Source organism: Melospiza melodia (genome assembly GCF_035770615.1).
Source record: "Melospiza melodia melodia isolate bMelMel2 chromosome 7 unlocalized genomic scaffold, bMelMel2.pri SUPER_7_unloc_1, whole genome shotgun sequence".
Taxonomy (NCBI): domain Eukaryota; kingdom Metazoa; phylum Chordata; class Aves; order Passeriformes; family Passerellidae; genus Melospiza; species Melospiza melodia.
This window is the reverse complement of record NW_026948497.1, coordinates 1,256,003-1,281,230: the sequence shown is the minus strand read 5'-3', so window position 1 is coordinate 1,281,230 and position 25,228 is coordinate 1,256,003. Positions and strand designations below refer to the sequence as shown.

Sequence of the window (25,228 nt, the reverse complement as noted above, 5' to 3'; positions counted from 1 at the left end):
CCCACTGAGAAACCCCCTGAAACCCTGACCTCCTTGTTTTCCTGGTCTGGAAACCGGGGATACAAAAGATCTGAATCAGCTGACAAGTTTTGAGGCTAAGGCCCTGCTGATAAACATCCCAATCCTCAGTATTTTTCTCTTCCTGCGCTTTTCCATCATCCTTTTCCTTCCCACATAGATTCCTGCTGCAGCTTTTTGCCTTAACCATATTGCTGCATGCTCCCCTTCACGCAATGCCTTTGCAGCACACCAACACCATCCATGCCCTGTTGTCCAAATGCGAGGGGAATTTGGGGAGGTGGGAGTGGGGCAGCGCCAAGGCCCGGCCCCCCCGCGCTGTCCCGGCGGGAGCAGCTGCAGTGGGGATCGAGTGCGGGCGGGAGCGGCCGAGAGCCCAGCGCTGCCCCAGCCCGACCTGCCCCAGCTCCATCCCTGCCCCTGCCGCGGGATGCTGTGGGTTTGGGGGGAAGAGGGAGCCGGCAGTGGGTGCTGGGCCTGGGGCAGGAGGAGAAGGGAAAGAGAAGCAGGGTTGAGGAACAAAAGGGTCAAACGATGCACGTGAGAGGAAAGGTGAGATTGTGCAGGAGAAGGAGGAATAGCAGGAGGAAGAGGAGGACACAGGAGGGGGAAGAGGAAGCAGCACAAGGTTCCACCTCTGCCTGTATCTGCAGCCTCCAACCCCAGCCCCAGGAGCATTGGCCCCCCTCCACGTGCAGCAGGTGACAGAGGATTGGGATACACAATTTTCCTGGGGGTGAATGTTGGTGTTTCTGAGCTTTATTGGGCTAATTGTTTTGTTTTTTTGTGCTTTGTTTTTTTGTGGGGGCTGAATCTTTATATTTTGGAGGCGGCTTTTGCTGAATCTTGATGTTTGGGAAGTTTTTGATCTGTGTCTTGATGTTTGGAGGACTTTTTTGCTGAATCCTTGTGTTTTGGAGGTTCTTAGAGACACAAGATGCCCAATGACTTAATGAGATGAACTTGGGCAAGGAGGAGCTCCCAGTCCAATGCACTCTCATCTTGTTTTTTTCCCCATACCAGGATTTTTCATTCCTAGGGCGTGGCTGGATGGAGGAGGAGAAAAAGCCCTGGAGATTCCGCACGAGGAGGGGCAGCAAACCCAGCCCAGGGAGCTGCGGGGAGGGAAGATCCCCCCTGAGCAAGGAAGGCGGCCGGAGATGCAGCCAGAGCTCAGAGCTGGTGGAGAAGCCCCATGGCAGGGAGAAGCCCCACAAGTGCTTGGAATGTGGGAAGGGTTTTAGTCGGAGCTTAGACCTGATCCAGCACCAGGTGATCCACACTGGGGAACAACCCTACGAGTGTGAGGAGTGTGGGAAGCGTTTCAGCTGGAGCTCCAGCCTGAGACAGCACCAGGTGATTCACTCTGGGGAGAGGCGCTTTGAGTGTGAGGAGTGTGGGAAGAGCTTCAGCCACAACTCTGTCCTGATCCAACACCAGAGGATCCACACTGGGGAAAAGCCCTTTGAGTGTGGGGAATGTGGGATGAGCTTCAGGCAGAGGGGGAGCCTGATGCAACACCAGATGATCCACAGCGGGGACCGGCCTTACGAGTGTGGGGAATGTGGGATGAGCTTCAGCCAGAAGGGCCACCTTATGCAACACCAGAGGATCCACACAGGAGGAAAGCCCTATGAATGTGTGCAATGTGGGAAGAGCTTTAGATACAGCTTTGGCCTGAGGAAACATGAGAGGATCCACACTGGGGAAAAGCCCTATGAGTGTGGGGAGTGTGGGAAGAGCTTCAGCATGAAGTGCCTGCTGACAAAACACCAGAAGATCCACTCTGGGGAAAAGCCCTACAAGTGTGGGGAATGTGGGAGGAGCTTCAGAGAAAGCTGGGCCCTGATTCGGCACCAGGTGATCCACAAGGGGGAACGGCCCTACACCTGCTTGGAATGTGGGAAGAGCTATGGGTGGCACACTGAGCTGAGAAAACACCACCAGCGTGTTCACTCTGGGGAGAAGCCCTACAAGTGTTCTGAGTGTGGGAAGAGGTTTCAGACCAGCTCCAGTCTCCTCGTACATCAGCGGAGTCATAAAGAGGAGAGGCCCTTCTGCTGCCCTGACTGCGGGAAGGGTTTCCAGCAAAACTCCAAACTCACCATCCACCAGCGTATCCACACCGGGGAGAGGCCCTACAAGTGTGGGGAGTGTGGGAAGAGCTTCTCACAGAGCTCAATCTTGACCAAACGCCAACGGAGGCACCTCTGAGGGAAGCCCTGTGAATACCCCGAGTTCAGGAAGAGCTTCATGCACTCCTCCAACTCCTTCCCCCATGGGAGAATGTGTGTTGGATGATCCCCAGTGACCCTCATTGGGCAGAGACCTGGTGATCCATGGTCCTGCTGATCTGTGTTGGGAAGACACCTGGCTGGGTGGCTCCACATCTTCCTGGCTCCCCGTGGGCATGTGGATGTCTACAGGGGCAGGAACATCCATTGGGATGCAGACCAACAATGGGAATTCCTTGAGGAGAGCGGATTTGTTGACTTTCAAACCCGTAAAATCTTTTGCATTCAATCCTATCTTCTGGTGGCATCAAGGAATACTGAATGGTCTTGGAGATCTTTTCCAATTTCAGGGGTGCCACGATTTTGATTTCCTATTGCCCAAAGGTGTCTTTGGCAGCCAAATGATGAAAAAGTGGGGAAAAAAACAAGATTTTTGAGACAGTGGGGTGGGAACCTCACCAAAAAATGTTCTTCCCTCCCACCAAGCCACATAGGTTCTCTGCCAGCATGGACACAGAATTCCTTTTCTTTTGGCCTTGATTTTATTTTAGTTTCTCTTCATCCCTTTAAAATGTCTGATATTGGAGTAAAAACAAAGACATTAAATTAAGATATGCATGTGGTTATGGTAATACACAGTCATGGAGAGCAGCATGGGGACATACGGTCATGGATGGGAATGGGGACATGGGGGGATGCAGTAATCCCTTGGTCTCTGTGCTTTATATGAGTCCAAATCTGGCTAGCTCTGGACTCTAGCCCACACGGAATTGCAGAGACGGAGATAAAAGACGAGAAGCGCTCTTCTCCACGTGGGAACGAGGATCCTGTTTATTGGCTTGGGACAGAACACTTCTGGTGACCACGACTGTTGAGAGTTTTTTGCAGATTGAGGAGTTTTTGTTAGACAATGGCCATATTCAGCCGATGCACAATCCAGCCTGCTTGTAATAATGGACAATGGACGTGTTCACAAACAATGAATAATGGACATATTCAGAAATGAGGTCGGTATATCCTTGAAAGCGATACAAGAAGAAGAATCTTCAGGACTCAGCAAGTTTGTCAGCAAGTTTGGGAAAGTCAGAAAAAAGTGAGCCATGGGTGGGCGAGACAAGCACAGCAAGACGCGTAAAAAATTTGGTGATCCCATCAGCATTCTAATTTAGATGTGTGAACAGCTAGGATTAACCAATCATGTATTAGCTAGAGATGCGTGGACAGTAGAGATTTATTATAAATATAGTCTTTTTAAGGATAATAATTTTGGCTCACTGGATCATATTGGTCATGGTGTGTTGTCCCTGAACCTCCACACCCTGCATTTCTGGTGGAGAACGCGGGCAGGCCCAATGTCGCAGCACTAAAGGGATTCGAGGTCGGCAATTTGGCTGATGTGCAGGGATCAGAGCCAACCCTCGAGGAGCGGAGCAGCCGGTGTAAAGTATCCTCACTGCCCCGGGGAGAAGGAAAGGTTACTGGAGCTCCAATCGTAGATGACTTGAATCTCACCCTGATCAAGGTGAGCGGCCGGGGAGGAGATGGGGTCTGAACATGAAACGGAAGGTGTTCAGAAACTCCTCCAACACATCCTCTCTAAGAGAGAACAAAAGTATGATGCCTCCAATTTGGAGGGACTATTGCAATGGGCTTGGGACCATAATCTCATAGCAGGAGCACAGGTTGCTTTTCAGATTTCGACATGAGAAGCTGTGGGACTGTATTGCATCTGGCAGGAGTGAGGCAAAAGAGGTGTCTACATATTCTACTTTGTAGAAAATTATCATAGAGGTGTTGCAAGCTCAAAGGCAGAGAGGAAAGCTGCTGCAGCCCTTGCCTCTGCGTCAGAACAGCCTCAGGCATTTCCGGCAAATTCAGTTCAGCAGCTGTTTTCTACCACCTTAGATATTCCCTCACGCAGCCCACAACCCCTCAGCTCAGAATCGAGCATTGCACCGACTGCTCCTCCAGCTCAGAGCGAGAAAGAGGAAGCTGCTGCCTCTTCAGGGGGGTTGGGCTGTCAGACAAAGGTCAGTTGTGCTCAGAGTGAAAAAACCTCTTCAGGGGGATAAGCCTGCAGAACAAAGAACAGTTGTACTCGGAGTGAAGAAACTGTTGGTAACAGTAACTTAGAAACTAAACATGCTGTATGTGAAAAGGGTAAGGAAGGAGATGTTATTATGAATAATACTTCTATTGAAGAGGATTTAAAATCTTTAGTGGACAATTTGCAAAAATTAGTAATTCAACAGAAGGATTCAGTTGTCCCCAAAAGAGACTATTCTTTTGAGAAAATGGACTTGCCAATGATAGTAGGTTCAGACAGACAACAAGGAAAGTGGTTACCACCCTCCCAGTTTGTCTCTGAGCCAGCATTCGAGACGGTTAAAAGAAATTCTCCTTCTCATGCTGTAAAAAATGTGGAATTAGAATAGGAATGTGACCCTGAAATAGAAGCAGCTCAGAAACAAAATGGAAGGGAGTTATTACAGAAGCTATTGTAGAAGGGACTTTTCTCTCAAATGATGTATAGGCTTTTCCTGTAGTGACTAATGCTGCAGGTAGAGTTTGGGAACGTTTCTATTGGAAGATTTTAGAAAGGTTAAGAGCTGTAATTTCACAATTTGGTTTAAAATCCCAACTTGCACAGTCACTTCTGCAGTATATTTTTACATCTAACACATTAATTCCGGCTGATGTGTATACCCTGATAAGACTTATAATGCCACCCTGTCAGCAGGTGATGTTCCATAAAAGCCGTGAGGAAAAGTGTGCTCAGGAAGCAGCAAGACCTAGAGTGCAGGGTGATCCTCTGCGTGGTTTAACAGCACAACAGTTCCTTGGCAAAGGGCCCTGGGCTGCTGCCACTGCCCAGGCCGGGAGCATTGATCAGGTCTTACAGATGAGCCAACAACCAGCACATAATGCTGTCCTTGCACTTCCAGATGGGTTATGCATTAAGTCTTTGACACAGATTCGCCAAGGAGGGAATGAGGGCTTTGATATATTTGTAAACAGATTGCATGAAGCTATCTATGATCATCCTGATTTAGATACAGACACAAAAGTAAAATTGTTTAATATGTTTGCTTTTGACTCTGCTAATGATAAAACTCAGCAGATTTTGGGAACATTAAGGAAGGGACCTGATGTTACAGAAAAGCTGGAACTTATGGCTAGAACTACAGAGACACAAAAAGCAGCCCATGTAGCTGCTGCAGTAGAGGATGTGGTAAAACCATTGCTTTCTAAACTGCAAAAGAGAGCCGAAGGAAAGAACATTAAGTGCTTTGGATGTGATAAAATCGGACATGTTGGGAGTCAGTGTTGCTCTACAACTGTGAAAAAATTTTGTTCTATCTGCAAAAAAGATAACCACAATACTAAAGAATGTTGGTTCCGGGGAAATGGGTCTCGGAGTGCCTTCTCTCCAGGCATCACAAAACAAGTACGGAGAGCTGCCTGGATAGCTCAGCCTCCCATGGAGGAGGAGGAGGGCTTTGCTCACTCACATCATCAACTCTGGAAGCGCCGGGGTGGACGTGGAAATCGCAGTAGACGTGACCATCACGGACTCTGCTGTGCACCTGATAGATACCAATGTAAAAGGACTCTTGGGCGATGGGCTGAGTACTTGTCTGTTAGGGAGATCATCTGCCAGTAAAAAGGGATTGGATGTAATTCCTGGGGTTATTGATGCAGACTATCAAGGGGTTGTTAAAATTATGATTAGAACATTTTTCCCTCCTGTATCTATTCCAAAAGGTTCATGAATTGCTCAGCTTGTTCCTTTTAAGTCTTGTGTCCCCTGTACAGACTACAAGAAATGGGGAACAGGAAGCTTTGGTTCCACAGGTAAACCAGAAGTATATTGGGCCATGGACATCACAAGAGGTAAACCAAACAGGTAACCTTGACACATCCTAATGGTGATTCTATTACTGAGAAACTCATAATTGACACTGGAGCAGATGTAACCATCATTTCAAACACAATATGGCCAAAAAACTGGGCATTGGTTGATCCTGCTTTAGGCATTGCAGGTATTGGAGGGACTCAGGAAACTCAGATGAGCAGGGAAGTAATTACTTTTACTTTCCCAGATGGAGTGAATGTGTCTACAAGGCCTTATGTCATGCAAACTCCTGGCACTTTACTAGGTTTCCTTGGTAGGGACCTGTTAAGCCAGTTAAAAGCTACCATTGTTAGACAGCCTTTTTAGGATCACATTGCCACAAAGGTTGCTACATGGCATGCACATCCTCTGATCGAGGATGATCCAGTTCAGTTAGTGATCATCAGTCAGAGCAAAGAGAGTGACAATTATGCCAAGCATCCTTTCGCCTTGATTTGTCAATGGGTTAAAACTCAAGCTAATCCTTAAGTTATTTTGGAATGGGTATTTTTACCTGTAAAACAATCTAGAACTATTACCACTCAACTGGAACTCTTTGCTCATTTGATTATGAAGGGCAGAGGGAGAATATTGGAAATCTGGGGACACGAACCATATGCAATTGTAGTACCATTGGCTAACTGGTATCTTGAATGGGGGATTAGGCATTCTGTTTCTTTACAGATAGCTTTGGCTGGATATGGTGGTAAAGTTCACGATATTTATCCACGGCACCGGGTGTTATCATCTTTATTGGAGCATCAGTGTCTGGAGGAAGACCCTGGAGATCTGACTGTTGGTGTCTGGGCAGACAGCATTTACAGATGCAGATAAAAGGTCAAAAAGGGCTGTCTGCACCTGGCAGCAAGACAAAGTGTGGAAAAAGCATGTCATTTTTGGAGAGGTAAAAGATATGTTGCAGACAATAGAATTGAAAGCTGTGATTTGGGCTTTTGAAAATTGAAACAATGAGGCCATTAACATTGGTTCTGGTTCGCTTTATGTAGTTGGCTGTGTCCAATGCCTAGAAAGAGCAGTACTTAATAAGGTGAGTAATGAGCATTTGTATTCCCTTTTAAGCTGATTGCTTAAAAACCTAAATCAACGATGGCAGGAATACTTTATTATTTATGTTTGTAGTCATCAAGCTCTCCCTGGTCTCTCTGAAGGTAATGCTCGAGCTGATCAGTTGGTAGCCACTGTCTGGCCAATGCCAAACTCTGATAAATTAAGCAAGCTAAAACTTCCCATGCATTTCTTCATCAATCTGCAAAAACGTTAATTAAATAATTTGGTATTCCCCTTACTGAGGCTTCGGGTATTGTGTGATCCTGTCCTGATTGTCAACGACATGGCATTGGTTTATTCACTGGTGTTAACCCTAGGGTTACTCAACCCTTGCAATTGTAGCAAATGGATGTAACTCCTGTAGCAGAATTTAGTCAGAAAATGTTTGTACATGATTGCATTGATATCTATTTTTGTGTTATGTGGGTTACTCCCTTAACAGGTGAGACAGCACGTCATGTAGAGAAACATTTGTACAATTGCTTTGCCATATTAAGTATCCCCTTAGCAATTAGGACTGGCAACGGTCCTGCTTACTGTTCCTTAAGATTCAAATATTTCTGTAATTTATGGGGTATTTGACATGACACTGGTATTCCTCACAATCCTACTGGTCATGCAATTATTGAGCATGCCCATCAGACGCTCAAGGGCATGCTGCAAAAACAAAAGGGGGGAACTACAGGGTTATCCCGAGGAAAAAAAGCTAATGCCATTTTTGTGCTTAATTACCTTAGAACAACAGGAGCTAGGGAAGATCCACCTATTCTTGTGCATCATGCCCTCACACATAATCCAAGGGAAAAATTGCCTGATGGCATTCAGGCTATGTTCAAAAGTCCAGAAACAGGGGTGTGGGAAGGACCAGCTACAGTAAAATTAATAGGAAGAAGTTATATATGCTTACTTACAGATAAAGGCATTTGTTGGATTCCAGCCAAGTGGATGAAGCCCTATCTGAAACCATTGTCACCAACCCATGTTGTGCCCTATTGGAATATGAATCCCAATATTACCAGGTAGATTGTGCCTGGGCCAGTCTGACCCTTGCTGTTGGGCCAAAGGCAGCAGCTTGTGGTGTATCCCCCCAGAGATACCTTTAGCTTGCTGGAGATTGCAGCTGGGCAGTGAACAAGTCCAGGCTTGTTAGGAGCTTTGTTTACCTCAGAAGGAATGGCTTCAGGCTGTGGTGAGGAGAAAGGAGACGGATTCTGCCGGAGGATTATATCCAGGGCTTTATTCCATGGTCACAGAGGTCTGAATCGTAGTAACAGCTCCAACAGAATCCCGACCACATGGCTTGATTCGCCTTTTAAGCTCTGGGACAGGTGAGCCACTAACCAGGTGGGAGGGGCAGGGTCTCTGGGGAGGATGACACCCAGACAGGCCAATGACCTCTGGGCATAGGGGCATCTTTTGAACCTGACCAACCACACGATGGCTCTGCTGGAATGTTAAAACTGATTGACAGAACTCACTCAGCAAGGGGGCGAGAGGGAAGGGGAAGAGAAGTATTGGCACACCTGGGGAAGGGACCCGGAAGTTTAAAACAGGACATTACAACACACTGCAACAGTGCCCAGAGGTGGAGAATCGCAAAAGCACCGATTCCAGACAGCCCTGAATCTGATTTTTCAACACCTGACAGCTGAACAACGGTGGGAATATCTACCAAGTTTGCTGGAGTATGCTGAGGTAGTACTAGCAACTCAACATAGGCTTAATACACATGGGTTAGATATACACAGACTTCTTTTACCTTCACTTTCATCACAAGTTGTAAATCAGATAGAAAGTGCTTGTTATCTGCATGGCTGTGCATGTAAGCCATGGCTTAAGGTTCATTGTATAAAGTGTAGCTTGAAAACTTGGCGACAAGTTCGTCAAGAACATAATTTAGCAGTGGTTTGAGGGGAAAAAGCAAAAATTTAGGCCTATTAACCTAATATGCAATAAGTGGTCTTACACACTTAACACTATTACCCCAAGAATGGCATTCACTAAATTTTTAGGGCGTAACTCAGGAGGATATCAGAGTTTTCTCCAGGATGTATCTTTGATAGAAGTATATGAGCGAAGATCGTTACTATGGGTGCAGTTTAACCTTGCTTTAATTGCTATAGTAAACCAAATTGTACTAGAAAGCAAGATATTAGCTACTGAATGTGGACTAGGAATAGCAATACCACAAATACATCACTTTAGAGATTCTGAGTGGGAACGGGCTAAAGCAATTTGGGCAAAGCGCAGGCGTGATGGACAACAACTGCAACAATGGCAGCAGTCTGGCAAATATTGACAATGTTGCTCAGTGCAGTGATTAGGGAAAAGCAGGGTGTGTACAATATAGAGCAGCGAGCTAACACGTGGGTTACATGGGCTAACAGAACAGGGCAAGAACCTTTCTGCTTATCACCAGCTACACCTTCGGATCCATTTTGCACCTGTTTAATTGGAATTCCCTTAGACTCAGTGGAAGAATTTGGAAATTGGACCAGAGCTGAAATTTATGGCAACTTAAGTAAGGCCTGGTCAAATTGGTGTACTAATCAAAATGGGATGATCACAGAAATTTGGTGTGAAAAACAAAAAGTCCCTAGAAATCCTTTAGGAGCTCAGGCATTTACAATCACTCAAGGTTTAAATATTACAAGTAAGGAACCACAGGAATTGGATATTTTGGGATCAGTGCCAGGAAGTTATTGTTTATTCTTTGAGTACTAAAAAATAATAAATTTGCCTTCACTGGATCATGTTGGTCATAGTGTCATGTCCCTGAACCTCCGTGCCCAGCACTGGAGCAGCCTGTCCTGGCAGGACTGACCCCGGGGCACAGTGACCCACGCTGCAGCACTTGGAGGGGGCTGTGCCCCATGGGACGGACTCAGCTTGGAGAAGTCTCCGGTGGGAGAGAGCCCAGGGTGCAGCAGGGGAACGACTCCTGTCCCTGAGCAGAGGGAGAAGCCCCGGGGCATGAACTGAGCCCGGCCCCATTCCCTGTCTGCGGCACTGCCGGGGTAGGAGGTGCAGCTGGAAGGAGGGAGGCGTGGGGGAAAGCTGGGTATAAGGGCCTTCACTTACTTCCCATTATCCTGCTCTGAGTTTTTGGAGTTTTCTGTCAGAAATCTCTCCCCTCCCCCAGACATCCACAGGGGTTTGGGGTGTTTTTTCCTTTTTGGGGGAAATAAGCGATGCAATGATGCTCCTAATTAGGGGTAGGAGAAATCAGGCTCCAGGGCTTCCGGCTGAGCCGGAGCCACCGGAGCCGCAGTGCCGGGAAAGCCGTGGCGGGAGGTGCGGAGAAGTTTGTTTGTGTTTTCACCTCAATCCCCTCGGGCCCGGGCCCGTTCCAGGGCTGTTCCTCAGCTCCGGCTCTGCCCTCACGCAGCCCGGGGCGCCCTGAGAGCGCGGGGCGGGGCTGTGCCGTGTGCAGAGCCCGCCCCTGGCTGGGATTGGGCGATGGTGCCGTCAGTCGTGGTTGTGGCGCGCTGATTGGTGGGAGCGGGGCGGAGCAGGGTCTCGGTGGCGGGCTGAGGGCGGCCGTGGCTGGGCAGCGGCGCCATTGTCGGAGCGCGTGTGCGGTGCCGTGAGCGCGGCGGCAGCGGCCGGAGCGCGGTGAGGCGGCGGCGGAGCTCGGAGGCGGCCGCAGCGCAGGTGCGAGCCGCGCTGGGTTGTGCGGGGTCTCGGAGCTGGCTGCGGGCCTCGGGGGCGGCAGGGGGCTCGGGCGGGTTCGTTGTGCCATGTCCGCCCCGTGCTGCCGCTGGCGTGAGGGCGCTGCGGGAGCGGCTGCCCGCGGTCTCCTTGCGGCCGCTGCCTCGGCAGGAGCCGCTGCCGGCGCAGCGCTGGCTCGGCCCGGTTGCTGTGGCTGGGACAGAGGGGGCTGCCCCGTGCTCGGGGCTGTGCGGGGAAATTGCCGTGGCCGGAGGTTTCTGTGCGCAGAGGAGACAGAGGAGTCCTGTAAAAGTGACTTTATTGCTGAGCAGAGGGAGAGGCCGTGGGGCATTTGCCGTGCGGTCTCTGCCATTGTTGTAGTTCGCAGCCTCCTTTTTATCCTCATTTTCCCGGCCTCATCTCCCTCTCCCTTTGCCCACTGGCTGAGGTGCTTGGTAGGTTCAGACCTCCCGATCCGCCAACTGCATGTCCTCGTTAATGTGCATCCCCACTTTTGCATAACAGCCGATATTCATGGGTCTGTTAAGTCTTTTTTCTTTTGGAACTTCAGAAATTAAGCTTCACTTTGTCTGAGCAGCAGTGTGTGTTAGGAACAGTTATTGAAGCTGGTGGTTTCGCCCGTTACTTCCTTATCTACAAGTCCCTGACCCCTCACTCAGCTGCTGAATGAGCTGCACTATCAAGGTGTGGAGCCTGGTAAAAACATGAGAGTTCCTGTAGCACATCAGAGGAGAAACAGCATTCCTTTAACCCATTTTCTGCCAGGGAGCCACAAAACCGTGTCCCATTCCCATCCTTTTCACGTTTGGACCAATACATAAGATGCTTTTTTCTTTCTGTTGGGTTTTTTCCCCCACTTTTCCTTTGTCATCTCTTTGCCTACAGCAGTTTGAGTCATCTTGCTTTACAAGAGAGGTGTCTGCTCGGGAAGGCAGAAAAAGCCTCTCTTGGAATGGAGAATGCAAACCCCGTCCATCTTAATTTTTAGACTAGTGAAATCAAGGGGCTCTCAGGCAAAGATATGGGAATAGGAATACCAGTTCTTTACTAGTGTGTATAATAAAGCAAACAAACACCAACAGCTGCGGCACTGACAGCAAACAGAGCCCGGACCCAGTCCCGGCCTTTGGGCTGTGGCGCTTTGCCCTTGGGTGCAGTTCCGGGCACGGCCGGCAGGGGCGCTGGTGGGTCCCGTGGGGCGGGGCAGTGCATCCCTCCCATGGGAACCTCTCTGAACGGAAATAGAGCAATCCCTTCATCTAACTCTTTCACTTTTTTACCTTCTATGGCCTTTGTCCCGTGTTTTGAGAAAGAATTTGGAGAAGGCTGCCTTTTAACTGAGCTCCTAGTGTTTCAATAAGGTGCTTCCTGTAAAGAGAGAGAGAGTTTCCCTGAACAGCTGGAGCTGTGGTTACCAAGGGGACGTAACTCAGAGCAGGATGAGGTCAGGAGAGGATATCCCGCCGAGGCTCGGTGGGAGTGTGGGCAGGGTCGGCTGCTGGAATCGGCAGAGGGGGATCTTCCCGTGGAGCCCAAGCCCGGAGCGTGGGTAGCCCCCACATGGCTGATGGCGGCTGATCCGGCAGCTGCCGGCAGAGCAAAGGCAGGTGGGAGAGCCCGGCAGCAGCGGCGGTGCCCAGCGCAGGTGGCACGGCCAGGGCAGCCGGGGATGGGATGGCTGGGACCCCCCCTGGGTGGGGTCGGCGCGGTGACCTCGGAGCAGGCGGCAGGACAGAGCAACCCCCATCTTCCCCAGCATGGCCGGCAGAGCGGCCGCGGGCGAGGCAGTGGGAGCAGGGCACACAAATTGAGCAACAGCGCCGGGGCAGGTGGAGCTTCAAAGATTTTTATTCTCCTAAAATCTCCTGTCTAACATATGGTATATTCTCTTTCTTCTAGATTAAATGGGGTTTTTTTACAAATAAATCCACAACCTAACAAATCTAAACTTCTGCATGGATAGTTGAAATGGCCAACAAGCTAACTCAGGGCCTCTTAATGTTGTTTTTCTCATCACCTTTTTATTTATCCTTTGGCAAATTAAGGATAAATCCTAAATCCAAAAATCCCAGTGCACCCATAATTCCTTAAAAAATGATCACAGAAAGCTTGAATACCCCAGTGTGTTTTCTGATGCATGTCTTCTAATATTTTCCTAGAAGCACATTTTATTAAGTAATTGTCTTCCATCAAGAAGTTTCCATTTCCCTGATTTATCTTGTTCACTTCCTGTCTTGTTTAATTCTTTTTTCTCGGCTTCCCTAAACTTTGGAATTTCCAGTTTTTCCTCATTTGGAGTTAATATTAACATAACTCTTTCAGCTCCATTTTCTGCTGCATCCTTAGCTTTGTGATCTGCCAGATTATTTCCTCTTCTTTCTGGGGTCGTTCCCTTTTGGAGTTCCCTAATATGTACTATAGCTATCTCTTTTAGTTGATTGTAATGCCTCTAAAATAAGTTCCTCATGTACTAGTCCTTTTCTTCTTGAATTAAATAATCTTCTTCCTTTCCAAATTTTTTTACAGGTATGTACTATTCTAAAGGCATACCTTGAATCAGAATATACCGTTCCTTTATTTTGTGTTAAATATTCTAGTGCTCTTTTTAAAGTATATAATTCACAAGTTTGAGCTTACTAGTTTAAGGTTAATTTCCCTTTTTCCATAGTTTGCATGTTTTTCCGATCGACTACTACATACCCTGTATTTTCTCCTTTTGCAAGGAGGTGTATCTCTGTTAGCTAACATAACTCCCAAAGGACTATTTTATTTTCTTTTTTTTCCCTGTATCTAACTTACTGCTTTTCTGTCTCATTTTTCAAGATCTTATCTATTCATCTTCTGCCTCTGTTTTTCACTTTCACTAACAACCTAAATACCACTTTTCTTTCAACTACACACACAAAAATAAAAAATCTTTTTCTCACACTACTTTCAGTACAATACATCTCCCTCCAAGGAGATATAGTGAAGCTTAAAATAGAGAATCTACATTACCTTTACTTTCATTTGTCTACGTTCACTCAGTTTTATTTCCCATTCTCTTCCACATATTCTTTCCCACCCTCAGGACACAGAGTGGATCCCTGTTGACAGAGAATCGCGGGTCCCTGTGGCCTCCCCTCACCTTGGGGTGGCCTCTGGGTCTCAGTATCTCCGGGCCTCCTGGGAGGGCCCTGACTCTGCTGCCTTCGGTGTCGTTCACCTGTGAGGCTGATTTGTGTTCCCTGCCAGGGTGGTCAAAAGACATAATGTGGATTTTACAATATTTTATGCATTAATAGCATGAATTATCTCTACCATATACTACACTTTCACATCACCTATTACAAGTTTAGGTGTTTCTGGCCAGTCCCCGTGCTCTTGGATATCCCTCAACCCAGCTGTGCTGCCCCATCCCAGATGTTCTTGAGCATATCCTCAATCCGGCAGAATTTGGCTCAGCCGTGGATGCTCTTGGAATGTTAATTCCTCAACCCAGCAGGTTTTCATTCTGGATGCTCTTGGGCTCTCTTATCCCTCAAACCAACAGAAATTTTAAGAGCCCCTTTTGTCCCATTTCCTAGTGGATTGGGCTCGGAAACTCCTCTGCTCCCTTCCTCCGAGGGGTCCAGCCCCTCTCTGAGACCCAGTCCCAGTTACCCCGGGGGATTCTCTCACTCCTCTTATCACTCACTGTGTCTCTTTACTGGCTGCTTCCCTCGAGGAAAGTTGGAAACGCAGCGTGGGAGACTCCAGCACTCACTTGGTAGGTCTGGCACAACCAGCCCTTGTCTCATTCACAGCCCAAAGCAGAGAATGAGGGGAGAAGGGAGCCCGGGAACCCAAACAGTCCTGGCATCCCGAAATGGGGAGAGGGAAGCAGCGGGAGCTTTTGGCATTTCTGGGACTGCCAGCAGCCTGGGCAGGGCAGGCACCGGGCACAACGGGGACCCCCAATCCCAGCGTGACCCCCAACAGCTGGGACAGGGGGGAACCTCCGAACACCAGAGGGGAAGGACCAGGGACGGGGAACTCCTGGGAGGCTTTTTCAGGCCTGAATCTGGGTGTTTGGGAGGTTTTTGTGGAGCCCAGATGGCCAGTGACTTGTACAGATGGACTTGGGCAGAGCGACCTTCAAACTCAGTGTGTGTTGATGAAGATGAAACAGGAAAGCCTTATAAATATGATTGTCTTGCAAAAGACTTTGAGAATATAGAAAGTATAAGGAAGACTGAAATGAAAGCAAGCTCTGAGATACGTCAGTTAGTGAACAACTGGAAAACAATGGTGTGGCCCAAATGAAGGTAATCCCCTTTTGATGAAACAATTCCCTCTGCTCGCAGACAGATCCAAGGGTCACAGCAGACCCTACAGCTTGGCAGAAGGAGTCCAAAGAGGAGTTTTTAGGGTTTAAAATGTAACACAGAATGGTGATGTAATGATTTTTACAGGCTGTATGCAAATGCTATAGGATTTGTATGTTGTACTAGATTGGTTGGTGAGAAATAGAGTATTCAACACAGAAGAAGATTCATTGTATTGTAACGAGACCCTTACTCTCTTACGCTCTTCTCCTCTTACTCTCTTACCCTCTCATCCTCTCTACCCCTCTCTTCTTTCGGGCCTGCTCCGAGCTGTTCCTGGCAGCTCCAAGCAGGGCCCTGCACCCAGGCCCTTTGCAATAAACCGCAAGTTCCACGACCTGGCTGCAGAGATCTCTCGTCTCCATCCGTCCTGACCGTCCTACCCCCCGACAGTCCTACAAATGCTCTCATGCCTTGTTTTCCCCAAACCAGGATTTCCCATTGCCAACCCCAGGGAGGCTGCGAGGAAGAGGAAGGTGCCCCGGGACACTGAGGCAGGTGAGGAGGAAGTCAGTGCCCCTTTCCCCTCTGTGCTGCTCCATCTCCCAGCCCAGCACACCCCCGGCTGCAGCTCAGCCCTGGGGGGATCTCCTTGCCCTTGCCTGTGGCACGGAGGCAAATCCCATCCTGTCCTTGTCCTTCCTCCCCCAGAGCAGGAGCTGAGCATGGAGAGCAGGGAGGACAAATGCCCGCGGCAGAACCTGGTGGAAGAGGCCGTTTTGAGCGGCTCCACGGCACAGGAAGCCAACGGGGAGGAAAAGCCCCGGAGATGCCGCACGAGGAGGGGCTGCAAACGCAGCCGGCGGGGATCTGAGGGGGAAAGAGCCAGCCTGGGCCGGGAAGGCGGCCGGAGATGGAGCCAGAGCTTGGAGCTGGTGCTCCATGAGCAGCTCCATGATGGGGAGAAGCCCCACACGTGCGTGGAATGTGGGAAGAGCTTCAGGTGGATCTCCAACCTGATCAGGCACCAGAGTATCCACACTGGGGAACGGCCCTATGAGTGTGGGGAGTGTGGGAAGAGTTTCAGTCAGAGCTCCCACCTGATCCAGCACCAGAGGATCCACACTGGGGAGAAGCCCTATGAGTGTGGGGAGTGTGGGAAGAGCTTCAGAGAGAGCTCCCACCTGATGAAGCACCAGAGGATCCACACTGGAGAAAGGCCGTACAAGTGCTCCGAGTGTGGGATGTGCTTCAGCCAGAGCTCCAGCCTGATCCAGCACCAGAGGACCCACACTGGGGAGAGGCCCTATAAGTGTTCCAAGTGTGGGAAGGGCTTTCAGACCAGCTCCAATCTCCTCCAGCACTATCGGATTCACAGGGAGGAGAGGCCCTTCCAATGCCCCGACTGCGGGAAGGGATTCAGGCAAAACTCCCACCGCATCACCCACCAGCGCATCCACACTGGGGAGAGGCCCTACGAGTGTGATAAATGCAGGAAGAGGTTTCCGACCAGCTCCCATCTCCTCCGGCACTATCGGATTCACAGGGAGGAGAGGCCCTTCCGCTGTCCCGACTGCGGGAAGGGATTCAAGTACAACTCCACCCTCGTCACCCACCGGCGCATCCACACTGGCGAGAGGCCCTACGAGTGTCCCCAGTGTGGGAAGAGCTTCTCCAGCAGCTCTCACTTGACCCAACACCAATGGAGGCGCCACTAAGGGAAGCCCTGCGAGTGCCCCGAGTGCGGGCAGAGCTTCGTGTGCTGCTCCAGCTCCATCCCCCACTGGAGGAGGCACTTTGGGCACAGCCCTGGTCACTCACATTCCCTGTGATCCATGTTGGGAACACACCTGGCTGCTTCGCCTTTTTGGTTTGGCCTTAATTTTCCTCTGCTTCACCTTCATCCTTTAAAAACACCTAAAACTGGATTAAACGAAGGAAATTGATCGAATATATCTGACATTGCATAATTTCTCAGTTGTTTTAGAGGGAATTTAGGTTTTGGGGACAGGTTCTGTGTGGAGTGCTGCTGTTGCTAAGAGGCAGGAATTTGATCCCACCCTTCCTGTGTTGCTAAGAACTCCTCCCCTGACCCAAACCCCAATTCCACCCTTGGGATACCCTATAAAAACTCCACGGCTCTGCCTTTGCCCTGTCTTTGGGGCATAAGAAATGGATTCCCAAAGGATCAGCCCTTTTCCCACAGGATTCCGAAGGATCACCCTCATTCTCCACTGGATTTCTAGAGGATCAAGCTTTTCCCGCTCGATTCCCAAAGGATCAAACTTTTTTCCACTGGATTCCCAGATTGTTCACCTTTTCCCGCTGGATTCCCTGCGAATATATATTTGCCCACTGGATTCCCAGAGGATCAGCCTTTTTCACTGGATTCCTAGAGGATTCTGACTGTGTCACTGGTTTTTTTTGTTTGTAGTACTGCATTTGTATTTTTAGTTTTTCGTAATAAAGAACTGTTATTTCTGCTCCCGCATCTTTGCCTGAGAACCTCTTAATTTCAAAATTAATAATATAATAATAATCATAATCATCATCATTATCATCATCATCATCAAAGAGAGGGGGTTTACATTTTCCATTTCAGTGGAGGCTCCTGAAATGAGGAGACACCACTAAGGCTGGGCCATGTAAAATAGTTCCTGAAATATGTAGATTAGTTTATGGATATGCATCAGGGTCTATGAATATGCAACAGGCTGATGTAATTAAAACCAGATTAATTAAGGGGTGTCCCCGAAAATAACTGGGGGGGTCTTGGTGGCCATAACAACCTTTGCTCGAAGGTCCTCTCTCCCCTTACATCAGCCTGTTGCCTATTTATCGACTTTTTGCGTATCCATAAACTACTTTACGTATTCCAGGAACGAAATTGGCTTAATCCGGTCTGGGGGACCCATCTCCCCGTCCGAGGTAAATTTGGGGTGTCCCATTCCCGTCCCAGCTCAGTTTTGGGATCCCATACCCCTCCAAACCTTATTTGGGGATCCCATTCCCCTCCAACCTCAATTTGGGGGTCCCATTCCCCTCCCAGTTGAATTTTGGGGTCCCAACTCTCTTTTCCCCGTTCTCTCCTTTCTGATCGTTCCCCCAATCCCCTCCTCTGTGCTTGGTTTTGGGTTCTCCAGGCCCCTCCTGTTCCGTTTTGGGGTCCCGACCCCATTTTGGATTAATTTGGGGTCCCCAGCCCATCCCCAGGGTCACCTTCCCCCCACCCCCACCAAATTCCGCTGCTGGCAACTGATGAGTCATCAGCGAGACACGCTCTGATTGGCTGGAAATTTCCCCGCGCGGTCTTTGAGTATTTACCGCAGTGAGAGGCCTTGATCTGTGGCTGGCAAGTGATGAGTCAGAGTCGGGCCGGGCGCTGATTGGCTGAAAATCGCTGAGCGGGACCAGTGCTCTGAGTTTGTGCCCAGCAAGTGGATCATCATTAGTGCTGCGCGTTCTGATTCGTCGGGATCTGTTTTGGGGTGGGGACGTGAGGAACTGGGGTTTTTTGGGGTTTATTTAGGGTTTGTTGGGGTTTTTTATGGACTCCTTGGGATTTTTCTTGGGTTTTACTTGGTTTATTTCTGTTTATTTGGTGTTATTTGTGTTTATTTGGAAGTATTTGGGTTTGTTTGGGTTTATTTGGGCTTATTTGGAATTATTTGGGTTTGTTTGGGTTTATTTGGGCTTATTTGGAATTATTTGGGGTTCTTGGGAGTTATGTTGGTGTATATGGGATTTTTTTCGGCGTACTTGAAATCATTTGGGGGTTTTGGGGTTTAATTTGGTTTTCTTTGTTTGTTTTTTTGGGGTTATTTGCATTTGTTTGGGGTTATTTGGGGCATTTTCAGGTATTTGGGATTTTTTGGGGGTTCTTTGGGGTTTATTTCGAGTATTTGGGTGTTATTTACGTTATTTGGGGTCATGTGGGGTCAAAAAATCCGGGAATGCTTCTCCTTCAAAAATCGGAAATTTTTCCTTAAAAATCTGAGTTTTTCTCCAAAGAACCGTGTTGCCTTCTGGATCAAGGCAGGCAACCTGGTTCTGAGGATCAGCACAACGGCCCACCCTCCAGGGCCGTTCGGGCCAGTGACACACGCAGACACCAATGTGGTGGACGGTCAAAAGGCGTTTATTACTTCTTTTCATGGGGTCTTATAGTCTAAAGGGTCTCTACGTCAAAAGGGGGTTTGTCCTTCTTATCTATGGTTAGTAGGGAATGGAAAAGTACTGCGTAAGGAATAGAAAGTTACTGGTATTCGGTTAAGGGAGGCTACATTCCTATGTTAATTTCTTATCTATGAGTAACAGAGGGTCTTATCTACGGGGGACAGAGGGTCCTGCCTTTCCGTAACATCGCGACTTCTTCCGCAGCGCCTTTCCCTGACTCCCACATCTCACCCCCCCTTTTCACAAATGAATGAGGTAGTCATATACATTCGTACTAAAATGAGGTATAAGGTTGTAACTTGACAAGGGAAAGGGGTTTTGGGAAAACCTGAGTAAGCTTTTGCCAGACAAGTTCGGAAAATCTTGCGACTGGCAGTGTTCCCTGGTTGAGTTCCAGCAATTGTCGTCGGCCTAAGAACTGGATGTTGGTCCGTTCCAGGCGGCTCTGAACGAACGAGACCAGCTTGTTCAGCAGGCATGGTCCGAAGGTGAGTGTTAGAAACAGCATCGCCAATGGACCTCTTCTGAGAGTGAGGAGACCAACTTCTCTAGAAAGGAGATGGATTTCTCGATCCTTTGCAGGTCCTCGTCAATGGTCTGTTGCAGCTGGGACAGTCCTTGGTGCTGGGTCGCTAGGCTGAGACACCTGTGGCCGTTCCGGCTGCTCCCAGGCCGAGCAGCATTGCGACAGTTACACCTGTCATTATTTCTCTTTTGTGGATCCGGCTGGGTCCCTCAAGAAGATGGTACATTTCTTCGTCTGAGTGGTACAGGACCCTAGGAACAATCAGAACTTGGACACAGAAGTCGTTAGAGTCATTGAACTTGGGAAGGAACACACAAGGACTCACTCCGGATCGCTGGCAAACCCACATCCCCGATGCGGATGGGACTGCCCACTTATTGTTTTTCCTCTTAGGCCTGACAATTTTGGTGCAGACAATGCCTTTCCGCCTAGCTAGGGTGGCATTGCCAAAGCATCTGCCTCGGCCTGTGACTTGACTCAGGGTGATTCCTTTGTAAGGGGTATCCCATCTGCACTGGTGAGGGGCGTCGGCTGAGGAATAACTGAAGGGAGTGTTTAGAGCGACTCCTTCGTAAAAGGGGGGTTTGACATCGTAACAAAGCCAGCAGGATTCGGTTAGGTTAGGGTTGGATTCGTTCAGGGATACAAAGGTAGCTTCTAACATACGAAGGATTGGGTCTGCGTCTGAACCGGTTAAGCGGCTCATCTGAAAGGTTTCCGCTTGACCGGTCGGGACATTGCTGACCCCTGTGGGTAAGGTTTTGGGGTAGGTTATGTTTCTCCCTTTCGGCACGCTTTTAATCGCTTTGTTGGGTCCGACCGCTCGGGGTGCCGACGGCTGGAGCCTGATAATTTGCACGTTCACCCTCTCTTTTGACCCTTGAAGGACCACTGTCCACGTTTTGCCTGTGGCCCAGCTAGGGTGATCTGGCTGCAAGACCGTCATGTTGTAATCAGTGCATGCCCGAAATCTAGGGATTTTATGTTGGTTTCGATGGAAGTTTCCGTGAGAGAAGAAGGGTGTTTTGCAGCCGCTGGGTGCCCAGGTGAACTGTAAGAATTTGTCTGGCTCTTGTGAATCCCACCCAGGCCCCGACGGTCTGGCATCTGTAACTATGGTTCGCAGCCCCAGTGCCCACAATATCCCCACCCTGGGTGATTGCAGTAGCTTTTCCCAGTGTTTGAAGCTGGGCACCAGTAGGATAGGTACGAGTGTGTGACGTGTGGGGAATAGGGGTTTACCCTTGGCTGTCCTGGAAACAGGTCGGTGATGTGGAGCAGGAAGGATGGGGTGTTTGGTGTGGTGATTTCTCTGAGTACTTTGCCACTACTAAGGTGTCGCATGACCCACCTAAACGGCCGATGGGGGTAGTGGTCTGGGCTGGCTTGCCCTCTAGCGACAAGCCCCAACAGCAAAATCACACAGAAACACCCTTGGTGCTTGGGTCTCACCCGTGCGGGTCTCTCGGGTGCTGCCTGATGGCTTGCTGGTCTGTCACTTTCGTCTGGAACCGGGATGTACGCGTCACGAGGACGTCCCACGAGCAGGTCCTGTAAACAAAGGCTCGCAATTCTCCTCAGTCTCATTCTGCTCGCTATGAAGGTCCGGCTTAATCGACTTAAGTGGACACCACCTGATTTTGCCGTCCTTTTGGACAGCTGCGTACCCTCGCCCTGTGAGCATCAGCCTCCAACCCCGTTCCCACTCGCCTAACTCGTTTCTAATTACCACCTGTGGGCCCTCTTCTAGCGTTCGAGTGGCCCAGTGTTTTTGGATGGGACTGTTTGTTTCATCTCCCCTAGGGAATTGATTCAGTGCCAGCAAAGCGGTTGCCAGCATACGTGCCTGATCTCCTGGGGGAATGGCATTGGCAAAGCCTTCTGCTTTTGCCAACATTTCTATCTTGGTTTTCAGGGTCTGGTTTGCTCTCTCAACTATGGCCTGCCCGCTACTGTTGTATGGGATGCCTTGCACTAACGTGATGCCCCATTTCGAGGCGAATTCCTGTACTTGTTTGGAGGTGAAATTGGAGCCGTTGTCCGTTTTGATCTGCTTGGGGATACCAAGCCAGGCCATGGCTGTCAGCCAGTGCTGAATTGTGGCTTTGGAGTTTGTTTTGGGGTGCTGTGTGGCTATGATCGTTCCACTATAAGTGTCCACTGTCACTGCAAGCCATGCTCGGGGCTTCAGCAGTTGACATAAGGTGAAGTCTGACTGCCAGATTTCTGAGGGCTTGAGACCTCTCGGGTTGACCCCACAGATCCATAGGGGTAACTTCTGGCAATGAGGGCAGGTGGCTACCACATGTTTTGCGTCCGCCGTCGAGATTTCGCGTCTCTTCGCCAGTGCTTTGGCTCCGATGTGGAGCGACTCGTGCAATTGACGAGCTTCTTGCAATGTCCATACGCCTTTTGCTGTGGCGTCCGCTTTGTCGTTGCCGATCTGGAAGTAACCTTTGACTGGGTCATGGCTGTTGATATGGATGACTGACACGGTGCCCTGTCGCGAGGAGAGTGCTTCTTCCAGCATTAGGGCTGCTGCTGATGTTGACACTCCTGGTCCTGCCATGGCTAGACAGAGCCTTGCCACGAATATAGAGTCCGTTACAATGTGTTCGTCTTGGCAGAGTCCGCACGCCAAAACCACTGCTGCTGCCTCCAATTGTGGCCTTGACAGTGTGGGGTCACATGCTTTGACGCACTGCCACTGTTCTCCCGCCTGCCACACTGCTGCTGCGGTTGAAGTCGTAGAGGAAGCGTCTGTGAAGACCGTTGGTCCCGGCTGCGGTCTGTCCTTGACCTTTGGCGGCATGTCCATGTAGACTACGGTCAGCAGCTGAGTCCAGGGTGGCTTGGAGGAGTAGAAGATTTCTCCTCTGAAGCCGGAGAGAGCAAGGGCCAGGTACTCTGATATTGTGGCTGACTCCGCGGTCGGCTGCTTGCGAAACAGAAGATGGATGCTTGTCGGCTCTGTCCCTAGGTGTTTCAAGGCGAGTCTCCTGCCTTTCATGATGAGGCTGGCGATGCATTCGATTCCTGGGGAAAATGCACGAGCGGGTCTTCCGTAGACCACCCATTGGATCGGTCGGGCCTTTTCAGCGAGTCCTTGGGCCAGTGCTCCCACTCCCCCCTTCGGTGTAAAGTGGACGTACAGGTCCAGTGGCATGGCTGGGTTCCACCTGGCAAGTGTGCCAGTGGACATTTGGTTTTCGATGAAGTCGAGGGAGCTCGTTGCTTGCGGCGTCAGCTCCTTGGGTTCCCAGGGGTGCTTTCCTTTCAGGAGGTCGTACAGAGGGTCCATGACCTCGGGAGGAATGAGGACGATGTTGTGAAGCCACTGCAGCGATCCCACCAGGCGTTGCACGTCGTGGAACGTCTTGACGTCTCGGTTGACCTTCATCTCGGGGGGTGTCACGTAGGAGCTTGTAATTCCTACTCCCAGGAAGGTCACGCAGGGTCCTCTCTTGATCTTTGCGCTCGCGATCTCGAAGCCGTTGGCCTGAAGGGTCTCCGTGATTGTGGACACCAGGTGATCCACTTGGCTTGTCGATGGTGCTGCGACCAGGATGTCGTCCATGTACTGGATGATGGTTGCGGTGGGGTTCGAGTGTCGGACTGGCATCAGTGCTTTGTCCACGGTGATTTGGCATATGGTCGGGCTGTCGACCAGGCCTTGTGGAAGCACTCTCCATTGGAAGCGAAGGTTAGGCCGCTCACCGTTCCGAAACGCCACGGAAAAGGCGAATCGTTCTCTGTCCTCAGGGTGCAGGGGTATTGAAAAGAAACAGTCCTTGATGTCCAGTACTGCGCACGGCTGCCCTGCGGGGATGGCTGAGTTTGCGGGTAGCAGTGTCTGGACTGGACCCAGGGGTCGGATCGTCTTCTTCACTTCTCTCAGGTCGTGGACGAGGCGATAGCCTTCTCCAGACCTTTTGGGGATCACAAATACAGGGGTGTTCCATGGGCTGGTGGAGGGTTCTATGTGACCCTTTTGCAGTTCGCGGTCGACCAGTTCCAGCAAAGCTGCTGCTCGAGGCTCTGTCAGGGGCCACTGCTCAACCCATACAGGGTCTGATGATTTCCAAGTCAATTTGATTGGCAGCGGGGGGTGTACGGCAGTGGTCCTCATGATAAATTTGTAATCCGAAATCCGAGCATGGAAAGGACGTCCCGTTTTCCCGGGACCGGGATGCTTGGAGTGAGGGTGCTGCTAGGGAAAGCTGTGCTGGCTGGGGACAGCTCGCTGAGTTGCTGCCCTTCCCCGGAAGCCTGGGCTAACGTGGTTGTCCTGCCATTCCTGCTTAAATACAATCCGCCCCGCCCCATCAAAAAGCATGCAGCTTATTTGCGTAATATCAAAAGTGAGCAGATCGTTATTGCTAGAAAGGTCATCCTCGAGAGTGGGTACTACAGCTGAGTTGATCCCTATTTCTGAAATCGCTTTGGCTTCTTTTGGGTTAACTGGGGTATATGCCCTTTGTTGGTTCCCCCGCGCTCCGGCAACCCCCCCCGGGAAAGCGTGCATGGAGGCTGCCAGTGCCTTGTCCCCAGAGGCTGCTTTTATTTTTCCCCAATCGGTGAGTTTTTGTTGCGATTGTTTCCCGATATTGTTTAAAGCTTTATTCGGTTTCGCTCGAAACCGCATTAATTCTGCTGTCTCGGTTTCCGAGTCCCAGCCGGACTCAGTCAGCTCTTCCGAGCTGTCTGAGCAGCTGTTACTTGACTCTGAGGCGGAAGCTGACTGCCGGTACACTTCCGGCGCTCTGTGCTGTTTTGTGCGGCTTCGACCCCGCTCGTCCCTTTGGGGGTGGTGCCGTTCCCTCCCCCTTGGGTCCCCCCGCCTCCTGCCGGGGGAGGTCCTTGTCTTATAAGGACCTAATTTGAATAGAGCGCTCTGGTTGGTTTTGCACTCTACCGCGGGGGCCGCCCCGTCTCCCCGCTCGCCTGCGCATGCGTTGTTAAGCAGGCTGACTCCGTTTCTGCCCCCCGCCTCCTCCCTTCCGCCCTCGTCATGTGGTTCAGCGCCATTTTTAAACGCACATGGCGGGGGCGAGTTTTTACCGATCCTGGCGGGGTCCAACAATCCGGCCTCGTTCCGCGCCTCCTCCGCGAGTCCCTTCCAGAAGCATCACGTGCGCTGCTCTGCTTCTTGCGCCGGACCGGCGACTGGCTGGGAAGAGACGGATAGAGAAACCGCGGTTTTTTCGGACGGTTCTGCGGGGGGCTAGGACCCGGTGGGCTCCGCGGGAAGGTCGGGGGGTGCCCTGAGTGTGGTGGTGTGCTGTAATGTCCCATTTTGGCCTTCCAGGTAACTTTCCCAGGTGTGCCTTTACGTCTCTCCCTTCCCCCTTTG

General features: G+C 50.1%; 1 pseudogene; it reads left to right on the top strand.

Annotated features, from left to right (window-relative positions):
* Window positions 1-431: 431 nt before the first annotated feature.
* Window positions 432-17,664, top strand: LOC134432826 (zinc finger protein 345-like; annotated as a pseudogene).
* Window positions 17,665-25,228: the final 7,564 nt, after the last annotated feature.